This window comes from Columba livia, chromosome 19 (genome assembly GCF_036013475.1).
Source record: "Columba livia isolate bColLiv1 breed racing homer chromosome 19, bColLiv1.pat.W.v2, whole genome shotgun sequence".
NCBI classification, from domain to species: domain Eukaryota; kingdom Metazoa; phylum Chordata; class Aves; order Columbiformes; family Columbidae; genus Columba; species Columba livia.
In genome coordinates this window covers 8454733-8468280 of record NC_088620.1, presented here as the reverse complement: position 1 = coordinate 8468280, position 13548 = coordinate 8454733, and the positions used below count along the sequence as shown (strand labels likewise).

General features: G+C 43.9%; 1 long non-coding RNA gene across 1 annotated transcript in view; it reads left to right on the top strand.

The window, feature by feature from the left end:
• The window catches only part of LOC110358733 (uncharacterized), a 139447-nt gene that overhangs the window by 32245 nt on the left and 93654 nt on the right, over positions 1-13548 (top strand). Inside the window, exons 5-6 of the long non-coding RNA XR_010467218.1 lie at positions 143-205; positions 7536-7657. This is a non-coding gene — a long non-coding RNA (uncharacterized LOC110358733). The remainder of the gene's footprint in view (positions 1-142; positions 206-7535; positions 7658-13548) is intronic.

Sequence of the window (13548 nt, the reverse complement as noted above, 5' to 3'; positions counted from 1 at the left end):
GTTGAAGAACTGGAAAGTGTCACCGGAAACTGAACCTGCAAGTTATGAGCCCTCATTGCTAATCCAGCTTTGGTGTGGATTAGCTCTGTGACCATCTGCTTTGCTTCTGATTTTGTTGTTTCTTACCTTTTTGACTTCTTAGGCTGTGAATAAGTCACTGGCAATTCGTGAAGGAGCTCACCAGGCCCTGTAAATGTGGCTAAAGGTAAGCAAGGGTTGGATGTTTAGCTACTTGAAACCAGATGTTTATAGGAGTGCCACAGGCTTGACATGTAGCACTGGTAGAATCTTAAGTCATGGGTTGGTATCTCAAGGTCTTAAGGTTAATCAGCTCTTTGTTTTTTATTGTAGCATTTAACTCAATGGAAAACTCTGTGATGTTGTGTCTCTTCTTGGGCTGAAGCTGTAGGAACAAACACAAGCTGAGTGTGTGTCCAGGGCTGCTCACAGCCCCGTGTCTCCAATTCTCTGTGCTGGACCTACACCAAGCCCAGCGATGGGGCAGGTGGTGGGATACGTGTCCTCTTCAGGCCAGGTTCAGATCCTGTACTAAGCGTCTTAGTCTTGGCTTTCACTGAAAGAGGAGAAAAAAAATAGAAACAGTTCATGTCTGGTCTCTGCTTAAGGTTATGAGCCAAATCTGCAATGTCATGAATTTTTTGTGTTGTTCCTGAAACTCCTCTTTTTAAAGCAGCGGTCTGCGACGACACTGTCCTTGTCTGCTGCCCGCGTGGTTTCAGCTCAGCGCTGCCACTGCCTCGTGCTGGGCTGACGTTCTGCCCGGCCGGGACACCCCACCGCTCCTCTCTGTTGGAGAAATTCCAGTGCAGGAATTCCCTGGAATGTTCTGACTCTCTGGGACTCCCATCAGTGGCTGGAGGAGTCTGCCACGTTCCTGTGTGCAGGCAAACCCACTGATGAAAACCAGCTGAGAGTTGTTTTCTTATCTTCATGCACTTTAAATACACCATCCCGCTCCATTTCGTTGATGAGATAAGATGAAGATGAAAGGAAATAGCAAAAAAAACCCCAGACTTCCCATATTTTCCCTAAGGGCCCTCTTCCTACAGCATGGCTTCCACAGAAACATCTCACAGCAGCACACTAAGCAAACAGAATTCAGGCAGGAATAGTGAAATGAGAGACATGTCCTTTGCAAGCTGAAGGCAATTAGGTTTGGGAAATGCAACATGAGACAAGGGAATTATTTGTGGCTGTGTAGAGGCTTCGGCCCTGGGATCGGCTCTGTCTTGCAGGCTTCAAATGAAGACAGTAAAAAAATTAATGAATGGCTGTGACACTTGGTGGTCCCACAGGTCAGCAGGCTGCTGGAGATGTCATTTGTTAAAGGGCAAAGCAGCTGTTAATATTGCTATTCAAAAAGTGGGAGAAAATGCTCCCAACTTTTCCAACCTCAGCAAATTATTGACAATGGCCGTATCAATCCAATTGTCAGGTTTTGAATGTTTTGGCTGTGCTTGCCTCATTCTTTTAACCAAAACTTCAACCTGAGGCGTATTTACAATTGTGAGTTGGCATGTTGCTGAATGCAAAACAAGCAGAAAGAGAAAACAGGTAATTCTGTGGGTGGCTTTGCCCATTCACCTTTGCCTTTCCAAAGGTGTCTCTACAGGGTTTTCTGTGGGTGGTGGTGGTGTTGCTTTTTTTGTTTTGCTTTGTTTTGTGGCTCGTTTAAGTTTTTATTACTATTATTTGTTTGCTGATGTATCTCCCAATTCTTATTATCTCATTTCATTCTGTTATACATTCGGGGCTCTCAGTTGTAAGCTTTTTCCTCTGACTAATAATGTGAGTCATTTTCTGGCTTCTTATCAGTGGCAAAAGTATGCAGAAAGTAGTATGTATAAAGCCAACAAGTACCTTCTCCACAGTGTAATACCTTTTCCTTCAAGGTCTGCAGTATTTGTTTGTTGTCATTTAGTATGAACTGGCTACCAACTGGGTGCCAAAAATACTGACACACTTGAAGGGTACTAAATTAGTTATAAATATTATTTCTCTGTGGCATTTTAGGTGCTTCTGTGCAGCAGTTTGAAAATGTTTATTAAAATAAAGCAATTAACTAGGGTTCAGGATCAAATGTTGAACTCTAGGCTGAATAAAACCTTTTCACCTAGAACTATAATCCTAATAAGATTATGATATATTGAATGGGGTATTTTCATGGGAGAATCATGGTTTAGAGTAAAACTCTTGGCTTTATGATAAGGAAATATTTTTGGGGAGGCATTTTGAAACATCAACATTGGAAAAGAAATAGATTTTTTTAGAAATTACAGAAACTTTAGTTTCACCTCTTTCACATAAAAAATTCTTGGGTATATTTATTCAGTGAACTTCTATATTTTCAGTTTTCATCCCGCTTTAAGGTAGAAAACCCAAATGTCAGAAATTGCCCTGGGGTGCAAGTTCTGTTTTCGAATGTGGTAAACCAGGGCTTTAGGTCCACAAGTCTCTCAGTGTTCCCATCATTTAGGAAGAAATCTTTGTAAGAGTTCAACTGATCATTCCATCCTTGCTTAAATAGTTTTGCATGTTTGAAGGCTGAATGTTTCAAAGGTCTGAGGACTTTTACCTGAGGAGTAAATACAGAAAGAAGTAGATATTTTAGGGTTTTTTTTTCCCTGGGTTTTTAAAAGTTGAGTTTGAAAGGGGACAAGCAAACTCTGTGAGCTACAGATGGAGATTCTGTAGTATTTTTAGAGGTGGGGAAAGGACGTGGGATTCCTGAACGCCAGCACGGCAAGGTTTTCAGTCTCTATTTGTGAACACCACGTTTTCCCAAGCCTCAAACTCCAAAATGTCAGGCTTGAACTAAACCAACACAGAACCTGCCCTGAGCATGTTGGGGAGATTCAGATGTAACTTCCCGGGAGAAATAGCTGTTCTGTAATTTCAGCTGCAGAATTCACTGTGATCCAGCTGTTCTGTAATTCCAGATGTGGGATTGACCAGCATCCAGCCATTTCTGCCACCAGAGATGGGAAAACCAGGACTCGACCGCAGGTCCATGCCTGGTGTGAGGGGCCAGCACTGCTCGGCTGGCCAGAGACTCTTGCATCTCAGTCGATGGGAAATCCCAGGACCTGGGTTTTCTACCCGTTCCACAATTCAGTTACATGAGGAGAGGTGTCACAGGGGTCAGGCTGTATTTTGAGAGTCTGATGTGATTGCTGACTGCTTGTTTTTAGCTGACTGAAGTTGCCCGTCTCAAGGAACAAAAAGGAGAACCCCAAGAAACCTCAAAGACAAACACACCAAAGCAAAAATCCCAGTTTGCTCAGGGACAATGGTGTGGAAGGAGAAGTGTGAGCTCAGATTCAGCTCCTGGTTTTGCCACGTGTTTATTTTGTAGACTGGAAGCAGGTTTAATCTCTGTGCTCCCAGCTCCTGCCCACGGGCTGCCCCATTTCTCCCACCCGTTTCCATGCATCTCTCCTCCTCTTTTGCCATGTTCAACCCAGCCCTTTGCATAGTTACCTTGGCTTTAACATTAATGAACAAGTCCTTAATTTTGCTTAAGATTGTTTGGGGAAAGGAAAAGATTTAAAAGGATGTGCTGGGGTCCTGGATGAGAAGTCCTGGTGATGTCTACCCCCGGGGTAAGTGCAGGGATTCTGTCTTTGCACAGGAGATGGACAGATAGGGCCCCAAAGTTTTCATGTCCTTGTTTTCATGAGTTTACTCAACATGCTTTGTTTATTTAGTCACTCCGAGTCAAAACCCAAATGTCTACCTAGAAATATTTTGGCCTTTAAAAAACCCATTTGAGAACAAAATTGATAAGAGGGAGCTGCTCAGGGAGAGGTCTTGTATAACTTTGTGCATGAGGACTTGGTCATTTTAGGCTAAAACCAGATGGAAAATGGGAATCTTTCCCGCGTCCTCATGTCTCTTGCAGCATGGTCAGTGCTCTGCTGAGCCTTCGGTCACCTGCCACTTTTTGCACATAATTTTAACTGTTTAATGTTCTCCTCAGAGCAGCGTTCGGTGGACAGATCTTTGCTGTTGGTCCATCTTGCATCTCCCCCAGCTGCCAGTGGTGCAACAGTCAGGGCAGATGCTCAAGCTCAGCTTTTTGCATGGCCCAGAGCCACCAGTCCCCCAGGCTTTGCTCACTGCGTTAGACACTGTTCTGATGCAAGTCTTCCCCAAAATAGACTTTCAGTCCAACATCCAAAACTCCCAAAAGAATAACAACCTCCATATTATACTGAATGCGTGCAGGATTTATGTCTCTGGTAGACGTTGTTCAAGTAGTTTCTATTTTGAGAGGCTGGGCAAATGAAAGAAGATCACCAAGGGAAAATATACTTCAGACAGTTAATCCTGAAGCTTCCTATAAAAAAACAAAAAAAAGACATCATTTGGAAAATTCAGAGCATAGTCTGCATAAAACTCCTAGGGGACAGGAGGTGAGTCTGTCCTGCCAGACAAATACCACGGAATTGCTTTAAATCACTTGATTAATCAGCTGTTGATTAAGAGTTATTAAAAACGATATATTAAAATTTGATCTGCCTCAATAAATCCCAAATTGCTGCTAAATCAAAACTGTGTAAAAATTCATACTGCAACGCTAATTCAGCTGGTCTTCCAAATCTCTTGAGTGCAGAAGGTGCCAAGTCTTCACTTACAAGAGGAGATTTTTTGCCACATGTCTACATTTCTTGTCATATAAGCTGTGTCTAATTAATGGGTCCAAGGGCCTAACCTAGTCATGCCTTGAGATCATACCCAGGGCAAGTCCAGCCAGGAGTAAATACTGTCTCAAAACCACCACATTTTCCTCGGTTGGGGTATCTGGATGCTCAGGACAGAGCAGCAAGAGCTGGAGTTCACATTTCCCACCGAGCCGGGTGAGGGCAGCTATGGGTGACATGAAGTTGTCTGCATCCATGTGAAAACCTCCTCCAACACCAGTGGGATCACAGGAGATCCAGGAGAGGATTTGGGCTTCTCTGTGCGGTGGCCGTGCAGGCTCTGTCCTGTCCGGGTAAGGGCGGCTGATGTGCAGTCCCTCATCATACTCATGGGAATGTTATTTAAGGGACTTCACAGGGCTTTCCTGAACAGCCCTTGGTAATTATTCGCTGGCACGCACCTCTCCTACTTGTTACAACAGTTAATTAAGATGGTTCGTGCCAGTAGTTTTCTCCTGGGAGGCCTGGCCATGGCACAGCAGCGTGGTCTGATGCCTCTCAGCTCAGCACCAGGGACCGGTGATGCAGAACCAGGAGAAAATGTGGATTACTAAAAGTAAATCCAAGCCATTTTGCTAGATAATAAATGCTTCTTAGTAGTTGACTTGCATCCCAACAAATCTTGAAGCTAGGACAGATATTTATTACTCTAAGAAACTGAAAGTGGGATTTATTGCTGCTCCAGTGGTTTTGTGGGAGCCTGGGGGAAATGCCAGGGAAGCTCTGACCTCTGCAAGGCTGGGGGTCCTGGGTGGCCGCCCAGCTCCACCTGCCCCTACCTGGAGCCTCCTGAGCAGTTCTGTTCCCAGTTAACTCGAGCTGGCCCAAAGACTTTGTAGCCAGTCAGTATGCTGACGGTTTCCTTGATGGTGACTATGGAGTAAGATCATAAATTGGTGTCCATAATTACAGACTTTTGCCCTGCACGGATGATAATAAGTCCAGAAACAAAGATGGATGACAGTAATCAAGGACTGAATCAGTAACTTTAATCCTAGAGCAGAGACAGCCCATATTGATTCAAAGTAAACCCTCTAGACTGAGAATTCAGCAGGCAGAAAAATTTGCTTTTGAAATTTTTTTTTTTGTTCTTTCCCCTCTACTGCAGTGGATTCCTTCCCCCCAGAGAGGAAAGGTGCCAAAATTCTCTCCAGTCTCCCTGTGGAGACAGCCAAGAACTGGGAGATGCACAACATCTTTCCCAAGTGCAGCGTATTCCCCCAGCACAGTGTGGCAGTGGCAACAGACAGTCCCAGGGGTATTTGTTCTAAAGACCACGTGTTCTGCAGAGCCAGCTTGTCCCAGCCCCATCCTGGAAGCTGGACTGGAGATTTCCCACATCTCCAAGTATGTTTCCACTGCTGATGACTATCAAGGAACTCAAGTGAAGGTCCAAGCTCTGTGCTGCCCATGGCTCCTGCTTCTGTTTCTCACTCAAGTGATGCGTTTTGGTGGCCAGAGGTGCTGCGGAGCAGGGTGACAGCGGTGACCACCTCTGACTCAGGTTGTGTAGGAGGGGGAGATCCACTGTCTCTCTGAGATCAGCTACAGGGGTGGGGAACCTCACTACCCCCTGACCAACGATCCCCCACACGGTGCCGGGGACGGGGAAGAGGTTATGGGATAGTGGGGGACCTTGGAAGAGCTGTCTGATTCTCTTTTCTATGCCCACCACAAATTTCCTGTGTGACTCCAGACAAGTCATTTAATGTCTCCACAGTTCCCCACTTGCAAAAGTGGACTTTCCCTATGTCACAGGAATGATAAAACAATAAATACACTAATGAGCCTTGTATACTCTTTCATGTAGACTGAGTCCAGATAAATCAGTACCTCCTATGAGTAAACAGCCAGAAAATATCTTGATTTTCTGGGAATACATCAATTATTCCTAAGAAAACAAGTAATATTTTGGGTGACTACATCAAAGCACATAGTGGTGTTTGGAAGTTTTTCTTAATAACTAATTCCATTTGTCATGTATAGACCACTGTAGTTTGGCTGTATTACAGGGTGCTGATTTAAGTCCTTGGCTACATAAAGGAAAAGCTGTAAAGACAGAAAACAAAGGAAATCGCAAATAATATTTTCTCTGATGTAAGCAGTAAATTGTAGAATCATAGAATTGTTTAGGTTGGAAAAAAACTTTGAAACTGTTGAGTCCTACCATTAACCTCACACTGCCCAGTCCACCTTTAAACCATGTCCATAAGAACCTCATCTCTGCATCTTTTAACCCGCTTCAGGGATGGTGACTCCAGCACTGCCCTGGGCAGCCTGTTCCAATGCCCCACAGCCCTTTGGGGAAGAAATTGTTCCCCACATCCAACCTCAACCTCCCCTGGCGCAACTTGAGGCCGTTGAAGTCTCCCCTCAGCTCCTGTTCTCCAGCTGAACCCCCCAGGTCCCTCAGCCACTCCCCATAAGAAGCCCGGTGGCTCTTCCCAGCAGAGAGGAGCTGGAGGAAGGGAAGGAAGAAAGGAAGGAAGGAAGGAAATGTGCCTTCAGCTGGTAGGAAGTCAGGAGCTTTCTCTAAATTGGAGTCTGATGCTTACACTTACTCATAACCTCTTTGATGAAAGATGTCCTAGTAGCCCCTTTGACACAGGGCCCTAGTAGGGGGATCTCTGCTTGCTGGAGAGTGGCCTCATGTGGTGCAGCAAGTCTGGGTTATTAGAATCTGTGCGAATTGCTGTGGCTTAAGGACCAGTCTTGTACCCAATAAGATACACAGGCTGGCCATTGTATTTGTATGCAAGGGAGATAGGGTGTGATTGTGTCTTCTGATGAGGTTTCTTTCATGTGGTACAGGTTGCTGAATGATGAACAACGGGAAACATGAATGCTGACACACAACTGTCATGTTCCAAAGCTTCAGCCAAGAACTTCAACCTGCCCTGGACTAGACTGATCTTGTGTCTCCTGTGGTCCAGGTGAGTGTCACAGCCCCAGGCTCAAGGGCTGATCTCATCATTGGGTTGGAACAGGTAAGAGTGCTCTTTCACAGAGAGTAAAGAATTTAAGAGATCTGCCACAGGAAACCGAACAAATAATACTGAATAGTTTAAAAAGTGGTTAATCTGTTAATGGAGCTCTTACTTGTGAGTTTAATACTAAAGGGAATTAAGTGTGGATGTATCCTCTGAAACCATTGCTATGACAGACGTGAGTGTGGATGCAACAGGGTAGGAGGGAAAAGAAACAACCCTGTGTTCTCTCTGAACAGCATCTTCTACCACTGTTGTTCAAGAACTGGCCTCAACACACTGTTGGTCTGATATTTTAGGATGTGCCATATGTCTTTAAGGGTCTCTTCAGCCTTTGATTTATTGGGAGAATGCTCTGTCTGGGTTACTGACTTGCAGCATGACTTGTATTGGAGCAAACGTGTCTGTTGGGAGGTGTTGGCTCTGTCTGGACCCCTTGGCACATGGAGACATGGTGCACCCAATGTACCTCTCGAAGCCTGGGCAGAGCACCCAGCTCTCTTGGCATGAGCTTCTTTCCCTGGAGACCAGGGGGGAGATGAGACCAGGCTGTGAAATGGTTCCCTCCTGGACCTTGCTCCAATGGGTGCTTTCCAGTTGCTTGTAGACTTAGTGATGCTCTTGACTCCTGTGATTCCTGTCATGTAGAAAGCTCCAGCCCAGATAAATCCCTTTCCAGGGGCATAGCTTGTGGAGGAAGGGTCGGGGGCTCTTAGAGCCCATCTGGAGTGCGGTCAGGCCTTTAGAAAGGGATGACTGTGCCAGAGGAAGCAGCGTTATGACCCTGTCTGTTCCCAGGGATGTTGGAAACAAATCTCATTTTTGAGTGGAAAAACCTTTCGCAAGAACTTCCATTGAAGCTGCCGTCTCCTCACACCAACCTGTTATTTTGCCAAAGTGGTTCTTTTGTAGATGAATCCTGAGCTGAATGCACTGTCCACTGCTGGTACTATACTTGTAATAGATTAAAGTATTCTGGCATTTTTTGCCTCTGAGTTGCAGAGAGTTGCTTGCTCACAATCTGGGAAAGTCACTGAAGGTGTGATATTCCCAGATGCTGGAGTGGTGACTGGATGCTCCAGATGCTGGAGAGGCCAATAAAGGCTATGGGAGCCCTTCAGAGGGCTAGATGAGTGTTTTGTGAAGCATGAGTTGATGTTTTTAGTCTTCTGTGCTTCTAAGCTGTGTAAACATAAACCTAAATGAATGAGTCTTGTTTTGTTTCCACCATATAAGACAGGCCTAAATGTATGATGACAGCAGAATAGTGTAATTTGAATTCTTTACTGCAAAGGGAAAGGTGTTCTGTGTGGGAGCAGAGGAGCCTTTGGAACCTTCGGAGTTGGGGTTGCAGATCCTTCTGTAGGGATAGTAAAGGGGTTGGAGAGCAGAGAGGTGCCACAGCCCCAACTTGGGAAGTTATTAGCGAGCTTCTTAGCCTACCAGAATATGGGCATAAAGCCATTGATTATGAAATCAAAACAATTTTAGCATTGTGTCCTGCCAATGTACATGCTTAAATGGAGGGTGGAGAAATGATGTAGCTCACAACTGCTGGACTTGGGGTGGCCCAGGCACATGCCTGGTGTCCCGTTTCCCTTGCTCTGGGTGTGCGGTGACCTGACGTGGTTACAGAAAATACAGGTGAGCAGAGGGCAGGTGAAGCAGCCCCTGCTGCCTGTCTGCGGGGCATCGGTGGCACTGCTGTCACAGCTGACTCACCACAGCCGAGCTCATGGTGTGCGTGCCTTCCTCTGGGATTTTCCAGAAATTATAGAGCGGATGCTGGTATAGCATGGTAGTTAATGTTATCATGTAGGAGATCCACCCTGTGATGCAGTAAGACTTTTCTGGGAAGAAGTGACATTAAAATCCCCTGTGGCAGCCTTCTTCTTTATCCAGTGTAGTTGCCCTAAAAATAGAGGGGCTTTGCTCACCTGTGTCTTGGGAGCTTTCCACAAGAATAAATGAAGTAAAACCATTTAAAGAACTCTGTCATTACTACAATTACAGCCTAAAAGCATAACCTGATGGTGCCCTGCTGAGGCAAGAAAAGACTCCCATAGTAAACTATGCTTGCAAAATAAATGGTTTGTGGTTATGCTCTTGGCTTTGAATGGGTGCATCAACACCTTTTTGGAAATGAGATTATAATTTAGATGGTGGGGTAAGGAATAGCAGATTTGTGCAACAGAACATGCCTAATGAATAAGCATCAAAGTCTAGTTTATGACTGTAGAGGGTTGGTAATGATGTGATATACAGGAGATCAGACCTATACTTTTAGCCTATGTCAGAATTAGCTTTAGCTGATGGGTAAAGAAAAGGTCCTTTTCAGTCCTCTTTACCTCACCTGTTCTATTAAAGAAGGTAAACTGATGAGATGCCACCATACATAAGGTTGTGATAGCAGAATCCTCGGGACCGTCTAGTTTCAGTGGACCAAGAGGTTTGTACACAGATACTGGAGTTTTCCACATGCTGTAATGTCTTTCCTACCTTCTCACCAGATAATTTGATAGCAAAGAGGAACAATCTCACTGCTATAGCAAAAAGTTGTTTCATATCTCCTTGTTTTTGTTCTAGAGATTCCCCTGATTTACAGGCAGATGTCCCACTTCCTGTTCTTCAAAAAGTGAAGTCATCTTGCTGAAGGGCTGGGGCAAGGGCAGCGCTTGCTGCTCACTATCTCTTTGAAAGCGTGTTGGTTTTCATCCTTTGCTTTCAGGCACTGATGAGAGAAGGGAAGTGTCAAACATCTGTTTTCTGTGATTTCACAGCTAACCATGCCCTGGCAGCTGTTTGCTTGATGACGTCTTAATAGATCTCTTCCACTTTGCACGCTGAAATGTGCCTCTATATCTTGTCTGCAAAGATCAACTCAAAACTCAGGGAGATGTTTGTGTACCTTTGTGGTAATCAACTGTCTGGACCATCAGGAGGGAATTATTAACCTCTTCCCCTCCTGGCATATAGGACAGTGCTCTCATATTTAACTAGAGAGTTGATTCTCATCAAATAAGGCAGGGGGAGAAGAGGGAAACCTGCAATCTTTGTGCTGGTTGCTGAAGAACAGCCATGCAGGCTCTATTCTGGTTGCTGAGCTGTTAGTTCTGGGGTCTACTAATGGAGCTGCCCACCCAAATGGACCCTTGTCCAGCTCAAAAATGGAGTTCAGGCTGTGATTCCCTGCACTGAGAAGTTTCTAAGCTCAATGGAATTAACAGAGAAAGAGAGATGGCACCTGAGAGTTGACCCATCTCTGTTAGACTTCAGAAGGAGCCAGACTGATACCTGACATGCAGACTGCAGGTGGAGCCGCCTCTGTAGTTCTAGCTGATGCCCATGAACAAAATTCACTACTGTAGAAAACAGAATTATTTTTTCCCTTTGGTGCTTCTAGAGAAATAGCAATTTGTGGGGTTGGTCAAATAGATCCTATTGCAAGACTTAGGAATTGAGTTAATCCACAAAAAGTCTTATTTTCTGAATCGAAAATGCTGTTCTGCTCCAATGCTCTGAAATTCTAAAGAAAACTCAAAACGCGATAGGTTTTACTAAATAAACTTAGTGTTGCTGAGCAGGAGGCAATTGAGTGGGAGGTTTTCATTCTAATGCAAGGTATGTCATCTCTGGGATGCCTTGATTGTTATATTTTTGGGGGTGGAAAGTCTTGTCAGTGGGAGTCAGGCATCCTTAAAAATGAAGGTGAGATTCAGCTACATCGAGAGAAGAAACATTAAATCCGCGTGGAATTGAAAATTACAGTCCTAGTACTCAACCATATGCTACTGGAGCAAAATTCTCTAACTAAAGCCCTTATGAATAGGGTTTAAGTTCACTGTTCTTGAACTGTTAGGATTTATAACTTTCTGTGTGTGTAGTGTGTATGTGATTAATAGCTTATATAGAAAAAACCTCTCACACATCTGAAAGAACATATATAACATGCAACGCGGAGCACACTTCAGCCACTTTGGCCCAGGTAAATGTCTTCCCTTTCCAGTTGTAAATATGACCACTTGCTGGGTATTTATTAAAGACAGACTCAGAAATAAATATGAATCAAATGCTTTTATTTTTTGCTTTAAGATACAAACTATGTTTTAAAGAGCTGTTATAAACTTCATTCCCAGAAGGTATCAAAACTGGTTTCTAAAAGAAATAGCCATTAAGTATAATAGATCTAAACTTTATACCATGATTTTTACAATTTCTCTTACATAAAACTAAGGCATTTATATGTACAGTATCAATAAATATGCAACAAACTTTTTTCAGTGCCTTTTTTGACGTTTTAATATAAAACTCTACAGTCAATGAAAGCACATAGCTTGATTTGTGCAAGAATGAGAGCATCTGGAAATCTAGTCCAGTTCATAATTCAGTAAAAAACCCAAACACCCCTGACTTAATAAACCAGGTGCTTAATAAACCAGGTTATAACTTCTCAGGCAATGTCTTTCATGCTGCTCCAAAGGATTTCACAATAATACTCATAAGGTAAAATGAATTTTGCCTGTCTATGAGCTGACATTTTTATAGCATAGGACCTTCCCGTGAGTGCAGGTCACTTCATCTCAGCTTGTGCCCCATCCTGCGAGATGGTTAGGAGAAAAAGTCTCCATGCCCTGCCAGAGTGAACTCAAAGCTCTTCCCAGAAGCTGGAGGTGTTAACTGTGACACTGAGCTTGTCCCCAGCTTGGACAAGGGGTGTTCATGCAAGAACAAAGCTGGCAAGGGGCAGATGTAGCTGCTGTTGGCCAACGGATGAGAACTGGGAACATTAACCTCTCATGGCAGCGTCCTACTCTGTAGAGTGAATTTCATGGAGCAACAACTTCATTGTGTGGAAGTGAGGTTCTGCCTTCCCTCAAGATACATTTTCATGTGTATCTTTATCAACGCTAAGCCCTATGGGGATTCTGTCCAGGCAGTAGCTGGGCAGCTTTATCCAGCAGTCTGTGAAAGTGACTGCAGAGCTGTTTTCACTCTCACTGAGTGCTGGTATCATCACCTTGCTTGTATTTAGGTAGAAAAATACTATATACATCCCTTTGCAGCCCTGGAGAGAGGCATCTCTGTTATCTCCACCTTCACTGGCATGTGCAGCCCATCAGAAATGTGCATCTCTTCCTCCATCCCACTAGAGAGGGAGACTAGGAGTTTATAAAGAACAGACACCTGTATGATTAGCAGTAGGTCAAATGAAGCACAATGCTCAGGTGGAGGGACTGTATATGCCAGTGTATTTAGACCACAAAGAAGATGTTAACTCAAGCTGTTATGTGCAAAGCACAGAGTAAAATGGCAATAAAACAAGTGAATTCTGCTTAGCTTAAGTTAAAACAAAAAATAATAATATTAAAAATATTATTTGCTTTTGCTGTTATTTTAAACATGAGGTAGCTATTGGATTAAATGGTATTATAGAAAAAAGTGATCTGATTACTGCCTAATTAACCCCTGTCTGGTCTGCAGAAGCTGCCACCCACAGCCTAATCTTGGGTATTTGCAAGTGGGTGGAAATCAGGGTAAACAGGGTTTTCAAGTGAAAACCTTCCTTGATTCAGAACACAGAGCCCTTAACCAGAAACAATTTAAATATGACACTCTGACTTGGAGCCAGGAAAACAACAAATTGTGGAAATACAAAATAATATGCCCAATGGGAGAATGTTTCTCAGTTCTGCTAGTGGAAAGAATTTGCATTCTTGGCAGTGGAAGAATTCAAGATAACACCGCCCAAGATAAGAAATACATATCCAGTGGATGCTGCTGTTGTGCTGAAGGTATAAAGACAGCAAAGCTCATGCTAGAAGAGGGCTCAGGGTGCA